The sequence below is a fragment of the Balaenoptera ricei genome, chromosome X, assembly GCF_028023285.1.
Source record: "Balaenoptera ricei isolate mBalRic1 chromosome X, mBalRic1.hap2, whole genome shotgun sequence".
Classification (NCBI taxonomy): Eukaryota; Metazoa; Chordata; class Mammalia; order Artiodactyla; family Balaenopteridae; genus Balaenoptera; species Balaenoptera ricei.
In genome coordinates, this window is record NC_082660.1 from 66,242,946 (window position 1) to 66,269,717 (window position 26,772).

Genomic DNA, 26,772 nt, shown 5'->3' on the forward strand with positions numbered 1-26,772 from the left:
TATTACCTCCAGTCGGTCAGACAAATAATGTCTTTAGGCATTGGCAGGGGGGAAAACAAGCTGTGAGGAAATACGGATATGAATTAAAATGGGCAGTAAGAGAAGCCCAGCTCATTAATATGATTCTTCTTGCTCCTGCTGGGATACATGTATATGCACAAAAAAATGCTTAAAATTTGATGTTAATATTTTTCAGCTGGATCTTTGTGTTTGTTTAACATCAAAGAGTCTAAGCTTTTTCGCTTACCAAAGTATCTGTTGAAAAAGGCGAGGGGGAAGAACATTATATCAACTTCATCATAAAGTAGACGAGGTCATGGTTTTCTTATAAAACATACTTCTCCATTGCCCTCTTGCCAAACAGGTTCCACAAATATCTCAAACTAAAAAGACATTGCTACTCTCATCTGTTCTTGGGCAGAGATCTAACATATCAGATTTATACCCCCAATCCCTAGAGCTTGAAAAGCATAAGCTTCAAACAATTAACAATCAACAATTTGTCAGCCTTGGCATACAGCCAAACACACTGGCTAGACCTTATCTCTAATCACTTTCCATGCCTCCAAAAGAGGTAAAACCCAAATGACATTAAAATAAACCAATTGTACTACCCAGATGGCTGCAATATTAATCCCGTCCTGGACCAAAGACAAAAAGTTAACCCACCTCCTTTAAGTTTATCCTATTAACTTCAAACCCTAGTGTGCTCCCTTTTTAAAGCTCTATAACTTATAATTCACACAAGACAGCACTTGATTATCATATCCTAGCATTATTTCAAGTGTGCTTATATTAGCTCCTTTAACAAGACAACCATCTTGGGGATGAGATTATATAGGACTATATCATTTCTACCCCTCACTTCAGTGTAACTGAGCATAGGGCCAGATACACAATACTAACTCTGTAATTTTGTTAACTCATATGGTGATATATAAATTGCAGATGAGGTAGAAACATGGAAGGAGACTTATAGGACCCTCTGACTTTTCTATGAGTAGCATCTAAAAGAAAGAAAACAGAACAGGGAAAAGATTACTTAATAACTACAAAATAGTACTTACAGTATTCTAAAGAGCCAGAGACTTCTTACAGCTGTCCAAGGAGCTAGTAGTGCAAACAGCACCCTGAGCTGGGCGAATCTTTTGACATCCTTCTCAGAGAAGAGTATCCTTTCTCAGTGATTACAAAGAACTGCTGTAGTGATAACTAGTTATTTGCTCCAGCAGTTCCATATTAAATACTTCTATGCCACCAAACACCCTGTACACTAGAGCTGGAATATTATTCATTTTTACCAGGCAGCTATCTCACTGTTGAAATTTATATCCGAAAGAATGATTAGATCTTGGCTTACTTTTCTTTTCATATAAAATGGGGAAACTGGTTCCATCATTTCTAAGTCCTCACTTCAATGTGGTGCTTTAGGCTACTTTAAATTAGCAGAATTAAACAGGGGGCATTTTATGTAATAGATTAATCAAATAAATTGATCTATGGTTTTCAAAAGCACCTCAGCATATGTTCTCTCATTTTATCCTTTTACAGCAATCTTCTTGAAATAAGTAGGGGCTGGCTGGAGCTCCAGATGAAAAAATTTAAGGATTAGGAAGTTTAGGTAGTTTTTCTACAAGTGAAAATTGTTAAAGCCCAAACAAGGAATGGTTTGAAAATGGTGGTAGAGCCCAAAGATACTGGTCTTAAAAGTTCCACTCTAGAACTCCTTTGATCATACTAAAATATCAAAGTCACAGTGGTCTATCCACAGACCCACCACCCTTAGTAAAATGAGAGACACTGGTCATCAGGTACATGGTATAAATAGGTTTTTAGACTTCAAAATTTCAATGACCAGGTTATCAATTCTACCTTGCAATCTTCCTTACAACATAAAAAATTAACAGCAACTTTTTGGTTGTATCTTGGCAGTTGACACTATACAATGGCAATATACAAGAGGAGAGGAGAGATTCTTTGCCAGGCAATCTGCTTTGAAAGGAAGAATGCACAGATAGTGCTAAACTTCCTTCCTGGGGAGACAATTTTCAATTGATACTTATGTATAATGAAAACCCAAAATAAAGGGTAGCAATCCAGTTCCCTTGGGTCCGACTTGCCTTGGGCATTTTGCCTAGTAAAGCAGTAAGAGGGGGGCAGGAATGGTTCCTGTCCCCAGAATGTGAAAATAATTGGAACTGGGATCATTAACAAATGCAGGAAAAGGAGTGAAGGCCCAGCCACCTAGTTCAGGCCTGCTTTTGGTAGTCAATGCTGCACAAATACAATGTCAAAGTGGTAGGGAGATCTGGGGCTGATGGGCTAAAAAATGGGACAATTAATACTGTGTTAATAACACCGAAGGTGTTGTGGGAGGTCAGCACTACTCAGAAGTAATGCAAAGAAGGAAGTGGAAGGGTCCATGTCTAATAGGCTGGACCAAAGAAAGTGCAACCAAGGTATTACATAAATTCAAAATGGGCAAAACAATGACATCTGAGATTGTTAACGTTTTAAGTCCAAGAGAAAAGCATTTTGCTCAGTCAACATTTCCCAGCAACAATGCAAAAGGGTCAGGGCAGGGCAAGAGCAGGAGGGGCAAGAGAGCACAGTCTTATCTGGATACACGGACACCTGAAATTGTGAGCATTAATATTCCATAAGAAGGGTCCAAGGGCAGGCAAGGGGTCTGGAGAGGGAAGATAATGGCAAGACTATGACTACTTGGAATTTGATACACTGGAGCCAATGCAAAAGGAGTGGGAGTATGCGTCGCTGTTTGATGGACAAGTTCACAGCATACTGCAGTGTTTATACTTTATTATGCCATGGGAAACTGGAGCTGGGAATGCTTGCCTAACAAAGCCAGGGAGGAAAAACCCATTGCTAATTGCCATTGTGCTCATCACAGTCCCAGTAGAAGTTTTGTGTCATTAGCAGCCCCTGCAGTAATGCAAAGGGGGTGCAAGGGGATGCTATCCTACTCTAATAAGAAGGGAGAATAGATAATTGCAAATATTCACATTATCAGTCCAGAAAAGGGGCCTTAGTCAGTACCCCTGATGTATACAGTGAGGGTACAGGGGTCCTATCTAATGATCGTACTTTTGATATGTTATTGGTGCATATTAATTGTCCAAGAGCTGAGGTCATGATAGTTAGCTGAGGGGATATGACATTAGTCTACTGATAAAGACAACAATTTCAATTATGTATATTAACGGTCCACTAGAAGGGACCTTGGGGGAAAACAGTATCCCCTGCAGTATTACAAAGGAGATAAAATAGTCCTAGAAGTAACAGGGTTGTGGAAAACTGCAATTCTGCACATTAACTGTCCAAATAGAAAGGTCTTGGTGGTGGGCACAACCTACTGGAAGGCATAGGCAATGGGGGGAGGAGGGGATCCTTGTCTACTGCCCAAGAACCAAATGCAATTATGCACATTAACAGGCCAAGGAATGGGGATTTAGGGGTCAGCAACCCTGGTAGACTGCAAATGGAGGGCAACAGGATAAGATGAACTAAGTTGCAATTATGTACATTAATGTCAAAGGGACATGGTGTGGTCAATTAAAATCGTATACCTTGTACAAATATAAGGATCTTAGAGTAGCGGGCACTCCCTGCTAAAAGGCAAAGGGAGTGGGGAGATAGGTGTCCCCATCTAGTGTACAGGAACATGCAATTATGCACAATAACAAGCCATAAAAAGAGGCCTTAGTGATCAGTACCCCTGCTGTACTACAAAAGGGGTCTGAGAGGATAGGATCTTATCCATATGGGATGAGCCATGTGCAATTATGCACATTAATGTCCAAGGTGACTGGTTGTGGTCAGTTACAATTGTGCACCTTGACTGTCCAAATTTAACAGTCTTGTGGATGGGGCACTTCCTGCTGGAAGGACAGGGAATGGAGAGGTGTCCTTGTCTAGTGCACAGGAACCCAGACAAATACAATAACAAGACAAGAAATGGGACCTTAGGGGTCAAAATCTTTGTGGTACTTCAAAGGGGTTTGAAGGGGAAGGATCCTAATGTAATTGTCATTACACGTATTTGAGAAAGGGGCCTTAAGTGGACAGTACCCCATGCAGTAAAGCAAAGAGAATGTGAAAAGAGTCAGGGACACAAGTTAACTCAAAGGACCATGGACAATTGTAATTACACATAGTCACAGTCCCAAAACAAGGGCTTTAAGGTAGTAAGTAACCTGTGCTTCAATAAGTGGAGTCCTGATCTAAAAAGCACAGTTGTGGACAACTGAGAATGTGTACAAGACAACTAAGATTGTGCACATTAACTGCAGTAGTGTGTAAGATCTTGAGTAGTAGGCACCTCCTGCTGGAATATAAATAGAATGGGGAGGGTCCTTACCTGGTGTACAGGTACAGGAGCAAATGTAAGTATACACATTAACAGTCCAAGAAAACGAATCTTGGCTAGTCAGAAGCCCCTGCAGTAATGTAAATGGGGCAAGGAAATGGGATTCTAATCTAACATAAGGGAGCATGGGTTACTGAAATTATGCACATTTAAACTCTAGAGGAGAAGCAGCCACAGTTGATCAGGACCCCTGATGCAAAGGAGGTGAAATGGGATGGGATCCTAGTGTAATTTTGCACATTAACTGTCCAAAAGAGAAACTAGTCAGTAGTCTCTCCTATAATACTAAGAACTCAAGATATTAGCTTGTCACGAGGGCACATGCACAATGAGTCCCAAGAGAAGGACTCTGAGTCACTAACATCCCCTGATATAATACAGAAAGGGAGGGATATTAGTTTAAAGAGAGGGGCCTTGAACACTGGAATTTTGCATGTAAATACTCCCAGAAAAAGTAACGGAGGTAATTAATACATCTTCTTATAAAACAAAGAGAGTACAAGGGACTTAAGTGAAAGATATATTTGTGGTCAATTACCATGGTTCACTTTATTCTAGTACAAAGGTCTTGAGTAAAGGGCATCCACCACTGAATAAAAGGGAAATTAGTGAGATCTTTATATACTGCAGAGGAAGAAGGACAAATGCAATTGTGCATTAACAGTGAAAAGAAGGGGCCTTGGTGTTCAGGACCCTATGCTGTAATGCTGACAGGGTGTGAGAGGATGGGATGCACCACAACAGTCCCAAGTACCCTCTGTGGTAATGCAAAGAGAGTAGAAAGGGACTGGAAACTAGACTAACAGAAAGGACTATAGTTGCAGTTAAGCATCTTAAGAGTCCCAAAAACGCTCCCATGTAATGCAAAGGGAGTAGGAGGTAACGGGATCCTAGACCAACAGAAGGGAACACAGGTGCAATTACCATCATGACAGTCCCAAATGCCCTCCCAGGTAATGTAAAGGGAGTCATGGGATCCAAAACTAACAAAAGGGACCACATCTGCATTTAAACACATTCACAGTTCCAAGTACCTTCTGTGGTAATGCAAACAAAGCTGGGGGGCATGGACCCCAGACTAAGAGAAGGGACCACAGCTGCAATTAAACACTTTAATAGTCCCAAGTGCCCTCTGCTGTAATGCAAAGGGAGTAAGAGGGCATGGGAAGTGAGACTAACAGAAGGGACCACAGATGCAATTAAGCACTTCAACAGTCCCAAATACACTCCTAGGTAATGTTAAGGGAGTTAGAGGGCATGGAATCCTAGATTAACAAAACGGATTACAGCTGCATTTAAGCACCTTTCTGTCCCAATACCAACAAGTAATACAAATGAGTAGAAAGGGATGAGATCCTAGAATTACAGAAGGGACCACAGCTAAAAACGAGCACAGTGACAGTCCCAAATATGTTCCCAAGTTACGTGAGGGAATTGGAGTGCTTGAGAAAGTATGCTTAATAGATGGGACTACAGCTGTCACTAACCACTTTAAAGGTCTCATATACCTCTGCAGTCATGCAAAAGGAGATAGGTGGGAATGGGATCCTAGGTTAACATAAGGGATTGTACCTGCATTTAATAAGCACATTAACAGTCCCTTGTAGCCTCTGTGGAAACGCAAATCAAGTAGGAGGGGATGGGATCCCAGACTAACAGAACGGACAGGAGTCCAATTAAAGTAGTCCCAAGTGCCCTTTGCAGAAATGCAAGGGAGTTAGGTGGGAATGGGATCCTAGGTTAAAAAAAAAAGGACTGTACCTGCATTCAAGCACAGTAACAGTCCATTGTACACTGTGGTAATGCAACTCAAGGAGGGAAAGGGAATCTAGACAAACAGAAGGGACAGCAGCTTCAGTGAAGCCCATTAACGGTCCCAAGTACCCTTTGCAGTGATGAAAAGGGAGTTAGGTGGGAACGTACTTCAAGGTACTTCAAGGTTAACATAAGGGATGTACCTGCATTTAAGCACATTGAAAGTCCCTTGTAGCCTCTGGGATGATGCAAAGGGAGTTACGTGGGAATGGGATCCCACCTTACAAAGGGACTGTAACTGCATTTAAGCACATTAACAGTCCTTTGTACCCTCTTTTATAATGCAAATTGAGTAGGAGGGCATGGGAATCTAGACCGACACATGAAACTGTATAGGCAGGTAAACACATTAACAGTCCCAAGTACCCTCTGCAGTCATGCAAAGGGAGTTAGGTGGGAATGGGATCATAGGTAACATAAGGGACTGTAGTGCCATTTAAGCACATTAAAAGTCCCTTGTACACTCTGTGGTAATGTAAATCAAGTAGGAGGGAATGGGATTCTAGACTAAGAGAGAAACCGTAGCTGCATTAAAGCTTGTTAACAGTCCCAATTACCATCTGCAGTCATGAAAAGGGAGTTAGGCGGGATTTCGGGGTTAACTCAAGGCACTGTACCTGCATTTAAACACATTAGCAGTCCCTGGTAGCCTCTTTGGTAATGCAAATGGAGGCAGGTGGAAATGGGATCCTTGAACTCTACCTGCACTTAAGCACCATAACAGTCCCTTGTACCCTCCGTGGTAATGTAAATCCTGTAGGAGGGGATGGGATCCTAGACTAAGAAAAGGGACTGTGGCTTCAGTAAAGCCCATTAATAGTCCCAAATACCCTCTGCAGTCATGCAAAGGGAGTTAGGTGGGAACAAGATCCTAGGTTAACATAAGGGACTGTAGCTGCATTTAAGCATTTCAACAGTACTTTGTAGCCTCTGTGGTAATGCAAAGGGAGTTAGGTGGCAATGAGATCCTGGTTATCATAAGGGACTGTAGATCCATTTAAGTACATTAACCATCCCTTCTACCCTCTCTGGTAATGCAAATCAGGAAGGAAGGGAACGGATCCTGGACTAACAGAAAGGACTGTAGCTGCAATCAATCGCATTTAAAGTCCCAAATATTCTCTGCAGTCATACAAAGGGAGTTAGTTGGGGGTGGGATCCAAGATTACCATAAGGGACTATAATTGCATTTAAGCACGTTAACAGTCCCTTGTACAGTCAGTGGTAATGCAAAGGGGGTTAGTTGGGAATGGGATCCTAGGTGAAAAAATAAAGGGGACTATACCTGCATTTAAGCACATTAACAGTCCCTTGTATCCTCTGTGGTAATGTAAATCTGTAGGAGGGGATGGGAATCTAGACTAAGAGAAGGGACTGTAGTTGTGATTAAGCCCATTAACAGTCCCAAGTACCCTCTGCAGTCATGCAAAAGGAGTTAGTTGGAGATGGGACCCTAGGTTAACATAAGGGACTGTAGCTGTATTTAAGCCCATTAACAGTCCCTTGTACAGTCTGTGGTAATACAAGTTGTGTAGGAGTGGATGGGAATCTAGACTAACAGAAGGGACTGTAGCTGTAATAAAGCCCATTAACAGTCCCAAGTACCCTCTGCAGTCATGAAAAGGGAGTTAGGTAGGAATGGGTTCCTAGGTAAAAAAAAAAAAAGGGACTGTAGCTGCATTTAAGCACATTAACAGTCCATTATACCCCCTTTGGTAATGCAAATCGAGGACAGCCTGGGAATCTAGGCTAATAGAAGGGAGGGCAGTGCAATTAAGCCCATTAACAAGTCCCATGTAGGCTCTGCATTAATGAAAAGGGAGTTAGGTGGGAATGGGATCCTAGGTTAACATAAGGGACTGTAGTTGCATTTAAGCACATTAATAGTTATACAGTTTGTGGTAATGCAAACCGTGTAAGAGAGGATGGGAATGTACATTAACAGAAGGGAATGCAGCTGCAGTAAGCTCCGTTAACAGTCCCAAGTACCCTCTGCAGTCAGGAAAGGGAGTTAGGTGGAAATGGAATCTTAGGTTACATAAGGGACTGTAGCTCCATTTAAGCACATAAACAATCCATTGTACTCCCTTTGGTAATGCAGATTGAGTAGGAGGGCATGGGAATCTGGACTAACAGAAGGGGCTGTAGCTCTAATTGAGCCCATTAACAGTCCCAAGTACCCTCTGCAGTCATGAAAAAAGAGTGAGGTGGGAAAGGAATCCTAGGTTAAAAGAGGGGGGGGGAGGGATTTTACTTGCATTTAAAAGCACATTAACAGTCCCTGGTGTCCTCTTTGGTAATCTAAAGGGAATTAGGAGGTAATTAGCTCTAATGGGATCCTAGGCTAAGATAAGGGACAGTAGTAAATTAAGCCCATTAGCAAGTTCTATGTAGGCTCTGCAGTAATGAAGAGGGAGATAGTTGGGGATGGGATCCTAGGTTAATATAAGTGACTGTAGCTGCTTTTAAGCACACTAACAGTCCCTTGTACCCTCTGTGGTAATGCAAAGGGAGTTAGGTGAGAATAGGATCCTACCTAAAAAAAGCAACTGTTTCTACATTTAAGCATATTAACAGTCCCTTGTATCCTCTTTGGTAACCTAAAAGGAATTAGGTAGGGATGGGATCCTAGACTAACGGAAGGGACAGTAGTGCAACTAAGGCCATTAACAAGTCCTATGTAGGCTCTGCAGTAATGGACGGCAGATAATTAGGGATGGGATTCTAGGTTAAGACAGGGGACTGTAGCTGCATTTAAGCCCATTAAAAGTCCCAAGTTCCTTCTGCAGTCATTAAAAGGGAGTTAGGTGGGAATAGGGTCCTAGATAAACATAAGGGACTGTAGCTGCTTTTAAGCACAGTAACAATCCCTTGTAACCTCTGTGGTAGTGCAAGGGAGTTAGGTGGGAATGGGATCATAGGTAAACATAAGAGACTGTAGATGCATTTAAGCACAGTAACAGTCTCTCGTATACTCTGAGGTAATGCAAACTGAGTAGGAGGGATGGGATTCTAGACGAACAGAAAGGACAGCAGTGCAATTAAGCCCATTAACAAGTCCATGTGGGCTCTGCAGTAATGAAAAGGGAGTTAGGTGGCAATGGGATCCTAGATTAACATAAAGGACTGTAGCTCTATATAAGTACATTAGCAGTACCTGTACTCTCTGTGTTAATGCAAATGGAGTAGGATGGAACAGATTCTAGACTAACAGAAGGGACTGTACCTGCAACAAAGGCCATTAAAAGTCCCAAGTACTCTCTGCAATCACGAAAAGGGAGTTAGGTGGGGATGGGATACTAGGTAATTGCATTTAAGCACATTAACGTTCCCTTGTATCCCCTTTGGTAATGCAAATGGAGTAGGAGGGCATGGGAATCTCAAATAACAGAAGGGATTATGGCTCTAATTGAGCCCATTAACTCCCCCAAGTACCCTCTGCAGTCATTCAAAGAGCGTTAAATGGAAATGGTATCATAGGTAAACATGAGAGACTGTAGATGCATTTAAGGATGTTAACAGTCTCTACACTCTGGGGTAAGGCAAATCAAGTAAGAGGGATGGGCTCCTAGACTAATAGGAGGGACAGCAGTGAAATTAAGCCCATTAACAAGTCCCATATAGGCTCTGCATTAATGAAAAGGGAGTTAGGTAGGAAAGGGATCCTAGGTTAACATAAGGGACTACAGCTTCATTTAAGCACATTAACAGTCCCAGTTACCATATGTGGTAATGCAAATCCAGTAAGAAGGAAACTGATTCTAGATTAACAGAAGGGACTGTAGCTGCAGTAAAGCCCATTAACAGTCCCAAGTACCCTCTGCAGTCATTAAAAGGGAGTCAGGCGGGAATAGGGTCCTAGATAAACATAAGGGACTGTAGCTGCTTTTAAGCACAGTAACAGTCCCTTGTACCCTCTGTGGTAGTGCAAGGGAGTTAGGTGGGAATGGGATCATAGGTAAACATAAGAGACTGTAGATGCATTTAAGCACAGTAACAGTCTCTTGTACACTCTGGGATAATGCAAATTGAGTAGGTGGGGTGGACTCCTAGATTAACAGAAGGGACAGCAGTGCCATTAAGCCCATTAAGAAGTCCATGTGGGCTCTGCAGTAATGAAAAGGGAGTTAGGTGGCAATGGGATCCTAGATTAACATAAAGGACTGTAGTTCTATTTAAGCACATTAGCAGTCCTTTGTACCTTCTGTGTTAATGTAAATCGTGTAGGAGTGAATGGGAATCTAGACTAACAGAAGGGACTGTAGCTGCAATAAAGCCCATTAACAGTCCCAAGTACCCTCTGCAGTCATTCAAAGAGCTTTAAATGGGAATGGGATCATAGGTAAACATGAGAGACTGTAGATGCATTTAAGGATGTTAACAGTCTCTACACTCTGGGGTAAGGCAAATCAAGTAAGAGGGATGGGCTCCTAGACTAATAGGAGGGACAGCAGTGAAATTAAGCCCATTAACAAGTCCCATATAGGCTCTGCATTAATGAAAAGGGAGTTAGGTGGGAATGGGATCCTAGGTTAACATAAGGGACTACAGCTCCATTTAAGCACATTAACAGTCCCAGTTACCATATGTGGTAATGCAAATCCAGTAAGAAGGAAACTGATTCTAGATTAACAGAAGGGACTGTAGCTGCAGTAAAGCCCATTAACAGTCCCAAGTACCCTCTGCAGTCATTAAAAGGGAGTCAGGCGGGAATAGGGTCCTAGATAAACATAAGGGACTGTAGCTGCTTTTAAGCACAGTAACAGTCCCTTGTACCCTCTGTGGTAGTGCAAGGGAGTTAGGTGGGAATGGGATCATAGGTAAACATAAGAGACTATAGATGCATTTAAGCACAGTAGCAGTCTCTTGTACACTCTGGGATAATGCAAATTGAGTAGGTGGGATGGACTCCTAGATTAACAGAAGGGACAGCAGTGCCATTAAGCCCATTAAGAAGTCCATGTGGGCTCTGCAGTAATGAAAAGGGAGTTAGGTGGCAATGGGATCCTAGATTAACATAAAGGACTGTAGCTCTATTTAAGCACATTAGCAGTCCTTTGTACCTTCTGTGTTAATGTAAATCGTGTAGGAGTGAATGGGAATCTAGACTAACAGAAGGGACTGTAGCTGCAATAAAGCCCATTAACAGTCCCAAGTACCCTCTGCAGTCATTCAAAGAGCGTTAAATGGAAATGGGATCATAGGTAAACATGAGAGACTGTAGATGCATTTAAGGATGTTAACAGTCTCTACACTCTGGGGTAAGGCAAATCAAGTAAGAGGGATGGGCTCCTAGACTAATAGGAGGGACAGCAGTGCAATCAAGCCCATTAACAAGTCCCATATAGGCTCTGCATTAATGAAAAGGGAGTTAGGTGGGAAAGGGATCCTAGGTTAACATAAGGGACTACAGCTTCATTTAAGCACATTAACAGTCCCAGTTACCCTATGTGGTAATGCAAATCCAGTAAGAAGGAAACTGATTCTAGATTAACAGAAGGGACTGTAGCTGCAGTAAAGCCCATTAACAGTCCCAAGTACCCTCTGCAGTCATTAAAAGGGAGTCAGGCGGGAATAGGGTCCTAGATAAACATAAGGGACTGTAGCTGCTTTTAAGCACAGTAACAGTCCCTTGTACCCTCTGTGGTAGTGCAAGGGAGTTAGGTGGGAATGGGATCATAGGTAAACATAAGAGACTATAGATGCATTTAAGCACAGTAGCAGTCTCTTGTACACTCTGGGATAATGCAAATTGAGTAGGTGGGATGGACTCCTAGATTAACAGAAGGGACAGCAGTGCCATTAAGCCCATTAAGAAGTCCATGTGGGCTCTGCAGTAATGAAAAGGGAGTTAGGTGGCAATGGGATCCTAGATTAACATAAAGGACTGTAGCTCTATTTAAGCACATTAGCAGTTCTTTGTACCTTCTGTGTTAATGTAAATCGTGTAGGAGTGAATGGGAATCTAGACTAACAGAAGGGACTGTAGCTGCAATAAAGCCCATTAACAGTCCCAAGTACCCTCTGCAGTCATTCAAAGAGCTTTAAATGGGAATGGGATCATAGGTAAACATGAGAGACTGTAGATGCATTTAAGGATGTTAACAGTCTCTACACTCTGGGGTAAGGCAAATCAAGTAAGAGGGATGGGCTCCTAGACTAATAGGAGGGACAGCAGTGCAATCAAGCCCATTAACAAGTCCCATATAGGCTCTGCATTAATGAAAAGGGAGTTAGGTGGGAATGGGATCCTAGGTTAACATAAGGGACTACAGCTTCATTTAAGCACATTAACAGTCCCAGTTACCCTATGTGGTAATGCAAATCCAGTAAGAAGGAAACTGATTCTAGATTAACAGAAGGGACTGTAGCTGCAGTAAAGCCCATTAACAGTCCCAAGTACCCTCTGTAGTCATGAAAAGAGAGTGAGGTGGGAATGGAATCCTAGGTTAAAAAAGGGGGTGGGATTGTACGTGCATTTAAAAGCACATTAACAGTCCCTTGTGTCCTCTTTGGTAATCTAAAGGGAATTAGGAGGGGATGGGATCCTAGGCTAAGATAAGGGACAGTAGCACAATTAAGCCCATTAGCAAGTTCTATGTAGGCTCTGCAGTAATGAAAAGGGAGATAGTTGGGGATGGGATCCTAGGTTAACATAAGGGACTGCAGCTGCATTTAAGCACATTAACAGTCCCTGTACCCTCTGTGGTAATGCAAATCCAATAAGAAGGAAACTGATTCTAGATTAACAGAAGGGACTGTATCTGCAATAAAGCCCATTAACAGTCCATTGTCCCCCTTTCGGTAATGCAAATAGAGTAGGAGGGCATGGGACTCTACTAACAGAAGGGACTGTAGCTCTAATTGAGCCTATTAACAGTCCCAAGTACCCTCTGCAGTCATGCAAAGGGAGTTAGACAGGAATGGGATCATAGGTAAACATAAGAGACTATAGATGCATTTAAGCACAGTAACAGTCTCTCATACATTCTGCGGTAACGCAAATTGAGTAGGAGGGGTGGGATTCCAGACTAACAGAAGAGACAGCAGTACAATTAAGCCCATTAACAAGTCCATGTAGGCTCTGCATTAATGCAAAGGGAGTTGGGGGGGATGGGTTCCTAGGTTAACATAAGGGACTATATAGCTCCACTTAAGCACATTAACAGTCCCTTGTGCCCTTTGTGGTAATGCAAATCGAGTAGGAAGGAAATGGATTCTAGAGTGACGAACGGAACTGTAGCTGCAATAAAGCTCATTAACAGTTCCAAGTACCCTCCGCAGTCCCCTCCTCACTCAAAGGGAGTTAGGTGGGGATGGGTTCCTAGGTTAACGTAAGGGACTATAGCTGTATAAGTCCATTATCAGTCCCTTGTACTGCCTGTAGTAATGCAAATCATCTAGGAGGGGAATAGGTGCTAGACTAACAGAGAGGTCTGTAGCTGCAATCAAGCCCATTAACTGCCCGAGGTATCCTCAGCTGTAATGCAAAGGCAGTTAGTTGGGGATGGGATTCTAATTTAAAGAAAGGAGTCATTGGGACCGCAATTTTGCACATGAACAGTGTCAGGAAATGGCCTTAGATAATTAGCACCTTTCAGAAGTAAAGATGATGCAGGGTTCCTGATACAAAAGGCTCAGGTGTAATCAATTAGGTTCGTGCACATTAAATGTCCTAGTGCAGAGTTCTCAAGTAGTAAGGGTCCTCTGCTGGAATACAAAGAGGGTGGGTGTGACTAATTCACAGGACATTGACAAATGCAACTATGGACATTATCAATTCAAGAGAAGGTTCCTTGAGAGTTTGACCCATATAGCATGCAAATGGGATACAGTGGCCCATTAAAATGGACAGGACTCTGGACAACTGCAACTGTGCAAATTAACTGTCCAAAAGCTGAGTTCTTGAATAATCTGCACGACCTAGCAGTATTCCACCGAGTGTGGGATTTCATTTTTTATTGCATGGGACCATAGATATATGCAATTATGCACATCAATTGTTTAATAAGAGAAGGGACTTTGGGTAATCAGAACTCCTCAGAAGAAATGGCACAGAGGTAAGGGATATCCTAGACTAATGGGTGGGACCATGGGAAATGAGGATTCTACATATTAATGCAAAGTGACAGGTAGTCCGAACTGCCTAGGAGCAATGAAGAGCATGGGTGGGTCTTACCTGTTAGGCAGGACCATGACTAACAGTGATTGTATCCATTAATATTTCAAAGTAAAGGACTTTGAGGATGAGCACTTCTGCTGTAGTGCAAAAAAGTTGCAAAGGACTTGTGTAATGAACAATTGGGATTCTTCTCATTAATAATTCAAGGAAGATGGTCTCAGGTAGTCAGCACGGCCTAATAGCAATGCGAATGGGATGGTCATTGATTAATGGGGAAGACGATGTACAGTTTGGTACTTTAATTGTTCAAGAACAGCAGGACTCCCGAAAAGCAGGGCAAAATTGGTAGGATGCCTTTGTTTAATGGACAAGACTATGACAATTGGGACTGAGCACATTAACTGTGGAACAAAAAATCTGGGTTTTCTGTGCCCCCTGCTGAATGCAAAAGGGTTTTTGACTGGGATCTAATCCAATGGGCAGGATTATGAACAATTAGAATTTCACTCAGTGCAAAGAGTTTAGGTGGTCAGCACAGTATATATGCACTGTCCAGAAAACTGGGATTGTGACTACTGCAGCAATGACAGAGGAATGGTTTCTCCTTCCTTAAGGACAGGGGATTGAGAAGATTATGAGTAACTAGACTTATGAAAGCTCTCAATTAATTAACATTACCTAACATTAATGCAAAGGGTGTTTGGATTCTTTGTTCTAACATGGGACAATGGACAAAAGGGATTCTGTACATTAATTGAAAATGGTGACTCGGGTAGTCAGCATTCAAGATCAGCAATGCTAGAGGCAGACAGGGTATCCCAGTCTACTGGGTGAGCAATGGACAACTTATTTTTAGCACTGAATCAATGCAAATTTCACGGGCTTTAGGGAGAAACAGGACTGAGGCTGGGCTGGGCTGGGGCTGGGGCTGGGGCTGGGGCTGGGGCAGGGGCTGGGGCAGGGGTAGGGCCAGGGGCCGGGGCAGGGCCAGGGGCCGGGGCCGGGGCTGGGGCCGGGGCCGGGGCTGGGGCTGGGGCTGGGGCTGGGGCCGGGACTGGGGCCAGAGCTGGGGCCGGGGCTGGGGCTAGGGCCGGGGCTGGGGCCAGAAAGGGGGTTGCTGGGAACAGGGCTGGGGTGGAGCTAGAGGCTGTGGAGGCAAGAAACCACAGAAACTTGAAATTATGAGCAATAATACTCCAATATAATAAGTTCGAATAGAAGAAGCAAGTCCACAGCAATTCAAGTTTCCTGCAGATAGGTGGGTCATTAGTCAATTAGTGCAGCATTAAGGGTGGGAACAAAGCAAGGCCTGGACCGGAGTGGACCTTCAAATATTCCTTTTTACATTCAGTCATAACGTTAAATTTTTAATTAACTACTTCTGTGCTATAAGACTCTTCAAAAATCCAAAGGGAAGTAGTTTATTAAGTCAACCCCAAAGTAAAAAATAGTAAAAAATTTAAAATGGCTTATTATTTTACTTTGAATATCTAAAGACAAAAAAAGTTTAAGCAATTTGTAGAAAAAGAAACTGAAAACTTTAAGGAATTTTAAAGGAACCCAAACATGAAAACCAATTAAATGTAACTGAAATGAAGTCTACAAATAAAGCCCCTAAATACATTTCCATAGTAGTCCCTTAAGGCTTAAATCAAACACTAGCAAACCACATAATCAAACTATGTATGACTGACATCCAAGAAACAAATAGAAATCAAAATCCGACCCCAGCATTAGCCACGGGGTAGGTGTTCCTCTTGAGGAAGGCAGGGATTCCTCTTCTGCCACCTGTTGGCCAACGATCATCTGCGATCCATTCTGGTCCTTGCCACGACTCACTGCCATTTTCACACTTGGCAGGCATGGAGCACTGCCCCTGGCCAAAGTGCAGAAGAGCAGAGGCGGAGTTGGCGGGGGCGGGTAGTACACTAGCCTTAGGCCACGGCACCAATGCAGAGGAATGGCGTGAGGTTCAGCCCGCACAACCTAATATCCAGCACTGCAAGTGGCAATGCTGGAGGGGAGGGAGCAAGTGAAAGGGGAGGGAGGTGGAAAGGCCAAATGTCCTTGGAAAGACCTTGGTACCACCCACTGGGAGTAGTACAAACGTGGCCCGTCCTGACTGGCTGAATAGAGACGGTAGCAAGGTGCTATGCTAACTCGGTCTAATTCCATCCTCCACTAACTGGCTGCGACCAATTCCACCATCCTTTCTGATTGGGTGGGTCATGCGGCAATCCAACACTGCCAATCCCTCCTTTCACTTTTTCGCGGCAAAGCCCGCCATCTTTAACAATGCGGCAGGCCCTCCTGGTGCAAAGCCCGCCAAGAATGTAACGGTCGCTCACCCCTGCCATGACGTCCACGTGACAAACTGCCATGATATCCACATGACAAGGTCAGCCATATTGTCCCTGCAGCAAAACCTGTCAGGAAATGCACACGGCAAAGACAAAGGCCCGCCATGTTTTAGACTGCGGCAAGTACTTAAGCCGCCATCTTTTACTATGTAACAGAATATTTCCACCGCCATGCTGCACACTAGAACAAAGACACCCATGATGTGGCTTCCCGCCACTGGAACACTGCGGCAAAATGGATCCGCCATTTTGAACACTCTAACAAAGCAGAGAGCCATGCTAAGCAATGCTGCAAAGTCAAAATCGCCATTTTGAACCCTGCGCCTAGGTCCTCTCCCTCTCATTTTCGATTAGCCTTTTGTAATATGACACAGGATGATCCTGTTTTTCCACCTCATGATACCACAATTCATGCAAAGCTAACATGACCCAAATCAGCTCATTCAAAACACTTAACTCATACAATGCATATCATTTCCTCTGCCTGTCCCACTATTCATCTTACCTTCCTAGTTTATACTTAGCACAAACAACTAGCCCTCAGCCAAGCTGGGCGGCAATTCTAAAGTGGCCGCCATCTTTCCTCCCCAGCCTAACCAACCCCCTAGCCTAACTGCAAAGTCGTCTCCCAGCCAAAGCCGTAGGTCCACTCACACAACACCAAACGATTAGCAGCAACATTTTGTAGACATTCCAGATAGTACAACGAACCACAAAACCCAACACTTTTCCATCCATAAAAAGCCCCGATGGGCGATGAAAAAAAAAAAAATCTAAGCAGGTATCCGCGGCCCCGATGGGCAAGGAAAAAAAAAAAAATTAGAGCAGGTATCCGAGGCCCCGATGGGCAAGGAAAAAAAAAAAAAAAAATCAAAGCAGGTATCCAAGGCCCCGATGGGCGGAAAAAAAAAAAAAAAAAAAAAAAAGGCAGGTATCCATTGCCCCGTTGGGCCAGAGTGTTGGGGAGAGAGGGGGTACACAGCAGGTATCCGAGGCCCCGATGGGCTAAGGGAAAAAAAAATTAAAAGCAGGTATCCGCGGCCCCGATGGGCAAAAAAATAACAATATTAAAACCAGGTATCCACAGCCCCGATGGGCAAAATATAGAAAAGGGGGAGAAAAAGAAAACTAAACCACAAAAAACCAGAGGAGTCAACCAAAAATCATTCCAAAGAAAAATTCCTTTAAAATGGAAAACTGCCTAAAAATATCCCAAATATCTGTAAAATAGCGAGGTGTCAAGAAAATACTAGGAGAAATTTCAGATTTTTAAAAATATTTTATGAATTTTTGGTGAATTTTTTAAAAGAAATACGCCATAAGGCATGGTTGGGGGCTGGAAAATGTTCCAGAAAGAACCACACGGGCAAAGAGATCCAATATGAGCAAGCTTCTACCCCGGGAAAAGAAGAAATATGGCGGTCGCAGCAAAGTGCAGCGCTTTAAGAAGTGAGAGGGAGGGGACTGAGGGCGGAGGGAGTAGAAGAGGAGTGGCCTAGAAGATTGAAAGCCAGACATATTTGTAGTTTAGCCAGCTCAAAAATTTACCCAGTAACAAGAAAAAGAGAGATTTCAAAAAAAACAGCAACATACTAAAAAGAACATTAGCCTGGAGGTAGGCTTCATTTCTAGTCTAGGAGCCACGACTTCAAAGGGTTTTCAATGGGTTCGCATCTGTAAAATAGGGACGTTGAGTAAATCAAATTAGATAACTGATGTTAAAATTCTCCACAAACAGTATAGCAAATGAAAAGGTTTTAGTTTAATTTGGTTTTGAAATAGGAGGAAAGGGGAAGTAGAGCTTTGATATGTTAATAAAGTATCCAAATGCCTCATTTAGCCAGAATGTATAACTGCCCCACCAAACGTTTGAACCAAAGAAGCTAGGAAGGGGCAATACATTAAGGTTAGAACCCTCTTCACGGGACTTTCCCTTCCGTTATCTAATGTGATAGTGAAGGTTTACTCGAAAAAGAGACCTATAAAGGTTACACGATGTGCTCAAAGTCACACACCATGATTCTGAGTCAGTGTATTTTCTACTCCAGCACTCTGCCTGTGTGGCCCCTGATAATAGAAGACTGGAAGTGCTTCTAAGTGAACAAGAGAGAGGAAGGAAAAGACATTTCACAGAATGCCGATTTAGCCTCTAAATAAGCTATATTATTTGTAATTTTTAAACTGTGAAACCTTAATCTTTAGTATTTTTCTACTTCCTCCGTGAATCTGATGACCCCAACAATGAAGCAGTCGTAAGAGTACAGTAGTGAAGTTCACCCGCTGCCAGTAACTGGTAGGAAAATGTTCATATAAAAGCCAAAGCTTCCCCCAGAAAGCTGGCTATTTAGGTGAGAAGCAATTAATCTCCTAAACCATCCTATACGGTTTATCAGAGAAACAAAAGAGAAACTGAGGGAGACGATGGAAACTAAGTAGTACACACAACTCCTAGAAAATCAAAGGATACATTGCCCTCCCAGTGGCTGAACTGGAAAGTATAACTATTAACCCAAATAGTATCAGGTAAGGATGCCCTCCAGTCTCCAAATAAGTAATAAAGTATGCAAAATTTTCTTCCTTAAAGGACACACTCCATCTTCTAAGTGCTCTTGGTTCACACAAAAAGGTAATCTGACTTATTCCAAATGAAGGATATTGCATTGTAAAAGTAGTATAATTTTCCGTAGGACCTTCCCTCAACACTCAAAAATTAAACTATGAAGCAAACGCCTACAAACAAATTTGTTATGCTTTCCAGATTTGGGGAAGGAAATGGGATTCATATATATATATATATATATATATATATATATATATATATATATATATACATATATATATATATAATATATATTTCTGAAAGTCTTTAAGATTTCACCCTAATTTAGTCTTTCACAAGTTTCTAATGAGACAAATAGAGGAAAAGGAGTCTTTTGTCGCATAGAGTGGTAAATTGAGATTGAGGGATGCTGTTTTCTTTGCTTTTGGTTTAAAAACTAGTGGCAGCAAGAGGATCCCACAGTAGAGGTCCTTGGACTCAGATAATTTTGGTTGCACTTTAGTGAAATATCTCTGTTGACAAGACTGACTTGCATGTCAAATCTCTCTAGTGAGAATTGTGGAATTTAAATGGAGTTTAAAATTACTGTAGTGATCACCGTATATTTGAAAAATAACCATACGTGTAAAAGGCAGTAAATAGTGACAACCATTTTGATATCATTTCAGTCAGCAGGAAAAAAATGATTATATAAGTGGTTGTTATGTAACAACTACTGTGATCTCAGCCTAGACTAACCAGCAAGACCTAAAAAGCAAGTCAACTATCACCAGCAGCAACAGTATCAGGTCCTAAGCTCCTTCTCTATAGGCCACAAACTAATAGTATCACCAGGAATCTGATCCCACTATAGAATTTAACCTGTTTCAGCTTATTTTGTCTTTAGCACAGGGTACCAATTATTAGGGTAACTAGGCCTGTCCAATAGAATTTTCTACAATCGTGGAAATGTTCTATACTTTTTAGACCTTGGGTTAGGGAAAATTTTCTAAAACAAGACTCACTACTAAAAAATTGATAAATTTGAATTTTTGAAATCAAAACGTTTTGTTTCACAAAAACACCTTAAAAGGTGAAAAGACAAGTTATAAACTGGTTGTGCCGGGGTTCTGCAGCCAGGCTCTGGTTCCGGGAGGGTGGCCAAACTAGCAGATTACTCCCATTGGCTGTCATAGTATCTTTCATGGGATCGGGTGAGATTAGGCCACCAAAATGGTGTTGACATGTTGATTTGGGGTGACTCTCACTCACATCAGACACAAGACATTTTAAGGCTCTAGGCTACCAAGGTCCACTGCCAAGACTTGGGCTAAAAGAACTGCAGAGGATACAAATAGATTCCAAAGAGCCATTGCATTGGAAATGGTAACAGCATTGCTACCTTTTTCTAGTAATGGAAGACATGAAATTAGCCAGGTATGGTGCATTTGACAATAAAGAACATGAAGAAATGGTTTCTAGACCTAAAAATGAAGAGATAGTACTCAGACATTATGGAGAATTTCCACATGAACTGTTAAATAAACAAGTGTATAAGTACCTCTTCCCTACCCATCATTCTAAATCTTCATTGCTAAATCACTACACCTCACATGGGTCCATGACATTTATAGAAAGGGACTACTTATATAGAAAGGCACGCTCCCGAAATATGAGCCTAGGACTCAGCATGTCCTGCAGCAGCCCTGCAGCAGCCCTGCATTCTCCTGCTGTTTATCATGTTCAGGCTTTACTTATCCCTTTCCTGCTGCCCCCCTCCCCCACCTTCAGCCCTCAGTCCTCCACTTCACATTCCTCCTTTCACAACCTGGCTTTGCCTTCACTTCTGCTTGGCTTCATTTTTTTTTTTTTAATTAATTAATTAATTTATTTATTTATTTACGGCTGTGTTGGGTCTTCGTTTCTGTGCGAAGGCTTTTCTCTAGTTGGGGCAAGTGGGGGCCACTCTTCATCGCGGTGCGCGGGCCTCTCACCATCGCGGCCTCTCTTGTTGCGGAGCACAGGCTCCAGACGCACAGGCTCAGCAACTGGCTCACGGGCCTAGTCGCTCCACGGCATGTGGGATCTTCCCAGACCAGGGTTCGAACCCGTGTCCCCTGCATTGGCAGGCAGATTCTCAACCACTGCACCACCAGGGAAGCCCGGCTTCATTTTATAAATATGTTGGGATCAAGGTGTGGAAACTGAGACACTAGAAGGAAAAGTGACCTGCTCAAAATTAATTAGTCAGATTTGGACCGAAATGGCACGTTCCCGACATACTTTCTGTGGCTATAACCTAGCTGTGTCCACGCCCTCTACTTTGGGCTCCCAAAGTATGTATGCATGACATACAGCAGGAATTATATGAGGGGAAGGAATCAAGTCCTCTTCTTAAAAGGCTCCGCTTATTTTACTTCTTAACCTATAGTTCCTCTCCCCTGCGCCAATAGTTCAAAAAAAAAAAAAAAAAAAAAGGCATGAACTACCTGATCTAGCCACCAGATGGCAGCATGGAATAATCAAAGAAACACTGAGTCGCCTTGGGGAAAAGAGTCAACGTCCTATACCAAGCTCGACTAGGGTCTGAGTCAAAGGGGCAAACGTCTTATAGACGTTCAGCATCAGAGGAAAGAGTGAAAGAAAAGTACTCAACTCCCTCTAATTTGAACAGCCCTCCTTAGTGGGAGTTTGTCCTTGGCTTCGACACAGTGCCATTTAAAGAAGACTTTGATACAGCATTCCGAGTCGAATTAGCAGGCTGGTGGGTGCCGTGAAAAGCAGTTAAAGGAACCAGGACATATTATGGAGAAGGGAATACTTGGGGAAGGACTCTTTACAGCTCATAAGGACTGTCTGCAGTGGGAGAAAGATGATTAATCTTGTTTTGTGTAGCTCTAGGATGTCTGAATAAGGATGTCTGAATACTCTGAGCTGTCCAAAGATGAAACAGACTACTTCCAGAATTGGTGAGATGCCAATCCCTGAAGGTATAGAAGCCAATAGTGGATTTTGTGGGGATGCTATGGAGAGAATCATCAGATAGAAAAGTCGGGCCACGTGCCCTGAGGATCTTTTAACTAGCTCAAGATCCTACTAACCTCATCAGAGTATTTGGGACATTCCTCAAATGTCAAAGTTACACATGTCAAATCTCAGTGAATGTATACTTAATAATTGTGTATTTCATCATAGGTACACTTTACATCAGAGCTTAAAATACTAAAAGGAATATTGAACTCTGTTAATGATATACATATGGAAGCGTCAGAGGGTTTATGGAAGTCTGCAATTTACTTTGAAATGCATCAAAGCATAAGATGAGTTAATGGATTGATAGAGGGATTCATAGATTAATGGTTATATGATTAAAAACAAGTATAAAACATGTCTGTGGTAGAATCTATGTGGTAGGTCTTCACTGTACTATTCTTTTATCTTTGCTGTGTGATTGAAAGTTTTCATAATCAAAATGAAATGTTGGGGGGAGGGATGACATCACTAAGAATGAAGGAGAGGAAGCTCCGGGGATTCATCCATCCACTAAAGCTACCACCACTAGGCTGGGAAAAACGGTCAGAATCAACTTTTTCAGAACTCTGATATCTAATAAAAAACAAATAAGAGCAACTAGAGAAGTGCTTAATGAAGAAAGACTGCTAAAAAAAAATACAGTAAGAGAGCATTATGGCATCTTTGGTTACCCACCTACCACTCCCCATTTCTCAGCTGGGCATCTTCTGTGGGGGTGGCAGCATTCACAACTATTGTGTCAGAAGGGAGAAAATAGACCTTGTTTTATAATTTTTAAAAACCTTATAGACATTGCTACAGCCTAACAGAAATAAAAAGACCTTACTTTTTTATGTTTGTAAGATTATAATAAGTGATCACTATTATCACATAATAATGCGATCACTATGGTTACATAGTAATAAGTGATTATTATGATCAATTGAAGACCAAAAATGTTGATAACCCAGATGAAATGGGCAAATTCCAAGAAACACACAAGCTACCAAATCTGGCTCAAGAGGAGATAGAAAACCTTAACAAACCTATACCAAGTAAGGCAATTAAATCAGTAATGTCAAACCTTCCAACAAAGCAAACTCCAGGACCAGATGGCTTCACTAGTGAAATCTACCAAAAGTTTGAAGAAGAATTAACACCAGTTAAAAGAGAAGGAAATACCTCCTGTCTCATTCCATGACACCAAAGCTAGACAGACACTACAAAACGCTACAGACCAATATTCCTTATGTACAAAAATGCAAAAATTCTCAACAAAATACTAGCAAACTGAATCCAGCAACATATTAAAAGGATTATAACCACAACCAATCAGAATTTATCCCAGGAATGCAAGAGCGGTTCAACGTATGAATATCAACCTATGTAATACACCACATTGATGGAATGAAGGAAACAACATGATCATCTTAATTGATACAGAAAAAGCATCTGATAAAATCCAATGCTTTATCATTATAAAAAGTCAGCAAACTAAGAATAGAAAGGAACTTCCTCACATCATAAAGGGCATTTATTTATTTATTTTTAACTCAGCTAATATCAGACTCAGTGGTGAAATTCTGAAAGCTTTTCCCCTAAGATCAAGAACAAGACAAGGATGCTCACTTCCACCTCTGCTATTCAACATTGTCCTGGAAGTTCTAACCAGAGCAATTAGGCAAGAAAAAGATATAAGGGACATCCAAACTGGAAAAGTAGAAGTAAGCTTATTTCTATTCATAGGTGACACAGTCTTTTATACATATATATACATAAAGTCATAAAGCATTCAGAAAAATAATGTTAGTACTAATAAATGACTTCAGCAATAGTGCAGGATACAAAATCAGTTGTGTTTCTATACACTGGCAATGAAAAATTTCAGAAGGAAATTAAAAATATTATTCACGATAGCCAAAAGGGAGAAATCTCCATACTGTTTTCCATAGTGGCTGCACCAATTTACATACCCACCAACAGTGTACTAGGGTTCCCTTTTCTCCATATCCTCGCCAACACTTGTCATTTGTTGTCTTTCTGATAATAGCCATTCTGCCAGTTGTGAGGTGATATCTCATTGTTGTTTTGATTTGCATTTCTCTGGTGATTAGCCACATTAAGCATCTTTTCACGTGCCTGTTGACCATCTGTATGTTTTCTTTGGAAAAATGTCTATTAGGGTCTTCTGCCCATTTTTGATATGGTTGTTTGTTTTTTTGATATTGAGTTGTATGACCTGTTTATTTATTTTTGATATTAACCCATTATCGGACATATCATTTGCAAATATTTTCTCCCATTTAGTAGGTTGTCTTTTTGATTTGCTGATGGTTTCCTTTGCTGTGCAAAAGCCTGTAAATTTAGTTAGGTTTCATTTGTTTATTTTTGCTTTTATTTCCTTTGCCTAAGGAGGTAGATACAAAAAATATATTGTTAAGACTTCTGTCAAGGAGTCTACTGCCTATGTTTTCTTCTAGGAGTTTTATGGTTTCCAGCCTTACATTTAAGTCTTTAATCCATTTTGAGTTCTTTCTTGTATATGGTATGAGGAAAATGCTCTAATTTCATTCTTTTACATGTAGCTGTTCAATCCCTGGGATCATCTTGAGGAAAAGAAAAGGAACCCAAACAAAATCTCAGGAGCAAGGTCATTTATTTGACTTTAAAAGTAAATGAATAAGGTGGAGAGGAGGAAAAAAAGACCTAAAGACCAATAATGGGGTAATCCCTAAATTACTAAGCAACAGTGAGAATTTCAGGGGAACCAATTCTACCTTTTCTGAGCTAAGGGCAGATGTAGTCTGATGAAGAGGCATCCGGTGGTATGAAGGGATGGATCCTCTCAGAGAGTTTCTGCTTCCATAAGAAATAATCAATGAGAGCAGAAAACCACAAACTTCAAAATCAAGAAGTTCAATAATATAGGAAGAGAAAGAAAAATATGCCCCAATTCTCAGCCCACTACTTCTGACTCTTCAAGTATGGGTAGTAGATGCCCTGCTCTTAGAGGTCAGTGCCTGCTTGTATGTTGGGAGACTTGAGGTGAGAAAGGAAGCAACAGGAACCAATGTTTTTCTGCATTGCCCTCATTGCTGCTGTTCACACTGTTATTACTGCCTCCTGATCCCCACTGACCTGAGCACTGTGGTTGACCCTGTCACCAAGCTGAATATGCCTGTGGTCCTCTTCCTGACATAGTTTCTGGAAGGTATCAAACATACTCCCTGGCAGAGAGCTTGCTATCCAAGTCAATGGAAACCTGCACAATGTCTTCTGATGACGGGAGGTGGTTCCATAGCAGGTCATCCTTGTTGGCTACCGGCAGCATGGGGATGTTGAGGCTCATGTCAATCAAGGAACAGGAGGTACATGAGGTGGTAGCTTTTATAGTCAGTGACAGAGTAGACACAAACAAAGCCACCAGCCTATGAGAGGGAACAATTGATTCGCTCAGGGAAGATGACACCGTTACTGTTCTCCTGCATAAACAAAAGAAGGTGAGAGTGAGAAGTAGAATGAAATATGGTTGAGCTCCAGATAGTTTGGTTTGTACAGGGAAACCCGAGGGCAGCACAATACTGGCCTGAAGCTCTTATAGGCAAAAGTGTCCAAATACCTGAGTTGGAAAAATTCAGCTGAAGGTAGGGGCATCCTGGGTGGAAATAGTGGGGGGAATAAAATCTGTTGATAGGACAAAGCTGAGTTTACCCTTACCACATTGAAGAAGAAAAACGTCTTACAGGTCCATATTCATGTTCTTGCTTACTCTCCACTTCCAAATTCCTTGGCTAAGGAAGATTAGAGGTTGCCGCTCTGAACAAACACTGAACAACTTTTCTGAAAAGTCCTTAAGGCTACATTTGCTAATGGAGTATTTTCCACCACTAATACTCTGATCAGCTGTGCATCGTTTTGGAAGTTCTTGGGGCCAATCTCAAGTGTAAATCTCTATTCAAAAACTGCAAAGATCCGTCTAACTCATTTTCTCTTGTTTTAGTTCTTGGGAAAACAGGTGAATAGAGATTCATTTTTTTTAAATTTTATTTTATTTATTTTTTATACAGCAGGGAGATTCATTTTTGAGTGTGCCATCAAGCACAGAATTCTGAGATGCCAGCTCTTAAGCACACACACACACGAACACACATACTTCTGAGCTGCAGTAGCTCAAATGTGCAGCGCTTGGGACTAAAACCTTAGGGCTTCTCCTTCAACACTTATCTCTCCTTGCTCCCCACCTCCCTTCCCACTCCTTGACACTCACCTCAGCACTTGCTTCTATCATTCTACCCTGATACTTGGATCCTGCTCACTCTCCACACTTGCACCCACACTCACCTACCCCTTATCTTCACTCACTCCTCTTTTCTTTCCTATCTTTTTTCTCATCCCTTACTTTCCCCCACTGCACAATCCCAAATCTCTAGCCTTATGTGGGAGCTGAACTGAGTAGCAATTTTCTTCTTCATCAGAAAAAGATCAATCCAAGAAGAAAGATAAACACAATTCAAACTCAGTCTCCTTTCCTTTTATC

The 26,772-nt window shown here is 41.8% G+C and overlaps 1 long non-coding RNA gene across 3 annotated transcripts in view; it reads right to left on the bottom strand.

Moving 5' to 3' along the window:
* Window positions 1-18,079, bottom strand: part of LOC132357394 (uncharacterized) — a 31,540-nt gene extending 13,461 nt beyond the window's left edge. For 2 of the 3 annotated variants that reach the window (XR_009500226.1, XR_009500224.1), the window contains exon 1: window positions 1,068-16,044. This is a non-coding gene — a long non-coding RNA (uncharacterized LOC132357394). The other variant, XR_009500225.1, reaches the window with a different exon arrangement.
* Between the last annotated feature and the right edge of the window lie 8,693 nt (window positions 18,080-26,772).